Source organism: Helobdella robusta, assembly GCF_000326865.2.
Source record: "Helobdella robusta unplaced genomic scaffold HELROscaffold_85, whole genome shotgun sequence".
In the NCBI taxonomy this organism is placed as follows: Eukaryota; Metazoa; Annelida; class Clitellata; order Rhynchobdellida; family Glossiphoniidae; genus Helobdella; species Helobdella robusta.
In genome coordinates, this window is record NW_008705490.1 from 166,926 (window position 1) to 169,584 (window position 2,659).

Sequence of the window (2,659 nt, forward strand, 5' to 3'; positions counted from 1 at the left end):
AACAAAAGAAACACAACTACACTCATTTATTCATTCATCCATCCATCTTTCCATCCATCTATCAATCCATCAATCTACTCATTCAGACAGAAATCCATCTTTCCAACAACATGACAGTAACTCAGTAACCGACAAGTTACATTCCATTAGCCAACAAACTATAATTTGAAACAAAAGAATACAAACATTGGATTCACTATCCCTTATTATGAAATCTCCATTGTCAGCCACTGTATTCAACAACTGTTCGCACTCCGACCTCGTAATTGAACCCCGGTACCAACTCCTATTACAATAGGCTCCTCCCGTCGTCGTACCACTACTCCATTGATTATCGGATTTTCCGGCACCAGATGGCGTTCGACTATTAGATTGACCACCCCCATGTGATTGGCCACTTAGGCTGCTGTTAGATTGAGATGATTCGGGAGTTGTCTGGGGAAAGCCTGAATCAGTGCTCAGTAATGTCCTAACATAATTTCTGGGTACTAATCCGACCTCCCCTCGAGCATTTCTTGCTTTCCACCAGTCGGGGTCTAGTGGAGATTTTTCTAGAATCTCAAGTCTTTCATCCTTTTGAAAACTTAATTCTTCTCGATTCGTACTTTTGAATGAGTAGAGTGTGGCTACAGTTTCAATGCATTTAACTCTAGAGGAAGCATCTGGGGTGTGAGTGGTGGCATTGACAGATGTCATCGTGTTCGGGGATGAATACGTGTTATTGCTCGTCATGTTACTGTTGTCCAGTGGGATCTCCATGTAATTTGAAGGAAACCAGCCAACTTCTTTTGTCGAAACTTTACACCCTTTCCACCAGCCATCACTAGATTTTTCAAGAACAAGGACCTTGTCACCTTTCGCCAACATAAGTTCATCCGACTGAGAAGCTGTGTAAGGGTACTTTGCTATTGTTATTGTTGAACCCACTTCTAGGAAATCACTGTTCATGCTGCTTTCACTAACGTTGTCCCCAGGCTTTTTATTTCCTGTTGGAAGAGTTGATAATGCAGTACTGATGGTGGCACCTTTTCGTCTACCTAGCGTGTTTCTAAGACTCGTGAATATTGATGGTTTGTATTTTTTTACAAAATTTGATGGGACAATACCTGATTGGTGTTGACTGTTTTCTACCTTCCACCATTGCTTGCTGTCGTCCAGTAGGATGAGTTTCTCGTTTTTCTTGATAGCTAGTTCTAGATCATTCTGGGGGACATAGTCATATTTTGCTACCACGTACACCTCCTCTGTCATTTTTTTCATTTCAAGTTTAAAATTTCCAGAATTGTGAACAAATAAACGTTTCTAGTGTTGCTTTCACTAATCAGTGTTTGTAAACTTTTATTAGAAAATTCATTGTCTGGTACGAATTATAAAAGTAGAAAAAGCTAAAAAAAAACCATCATTGCGGCCATTTTGTAATGCAAAAAATAACATAAAATACTTTCAAGAAAAAGTTCTTTAAAATACGATCCACCAATTAAGCCTACATCAAAAAGTAAGTTTCGAATTTCAATTTTACAATTTATAATAAAACCATTTTAATTATTTGATGATTTAAAATTATTAATTGTTAAAAAACAACCAAATATGAATGTATACATAGCGTTTATACAAGTACACAGACCACAGTGAACTTGCAACATGAAATAAATAAATTAATCAATTTTTGCTTTTGTAGCGCTGTTCAATTAAATGATGGCCTCTACATAATGAGTGTTATTCCCGGTTATTCCCCTGTTTCTCAGCATATTAGTAAAATTTAAAAGATTTTATATGTTGTTAAATTAGTTTTCTAACAGGCAAATAAATATTCGTTATAATTTGATCACTTAAAGCTACAAATTAGACATCAATGTAATTTAGCTGGTTGACTATACATTTGTTCTTTAGTAATAAAAAGTATTATTCTTCAATTAAGGCTGACTTAATAGACATTTTTAATGTAGTGTTCTAGCTGTAATTCAAAGATGTTGCAGTGCAAACAGTAAAAATGCTCAAAACATGAAGCAAAATGATGAATTTAAGTTCAAATTAACAAAACTTTAAACATTCAATTTGAAATTATTATAAAACTTCAAAATCAAATTGTAGAAACATTAAAAGAATAGCATTTGGGTCAATAAATTTTGTAGCTCCTGTATAATAGATATTTATTTATTGATTAAAAATCAAATGAAGTTATTCTATGGAATGTAACGAAACTTAAATTTTAAATGGGTTTTTCCAATTTAATTTAAATTTCAAAGTGAAACTTGAGTAAATTCTCTAAGACATCATATTTTTTGTTACTTTTTAGCGAAAATTTGCCGAAAAACTGATTTTGGATCATTTTTTCATTTCCTAATTGAACATTTTTTACGCTAAAATGATGCGATTAGTGTTACCGATCGCGGCCATATTAGTTCATTCATCATTCTCGTTGTTGTTGTTGTTGGCGATTGTGTGCGAATTGTAAAATATATTTGTTACTTATTATTAACGACCATGCATAATTTCTTTTTCTCACTCAAATTATTTTATTTTAAATAATTTTTTAAAATTTTGATTTTGAACTAAAAATGGCTTCTTCCACTACTATCAACACCAGTTTGGATGATATTGATTTGGCCAGTTTACGAGTAAGAAATATAAATAAATTGACATTTTTTAACGTTAACCT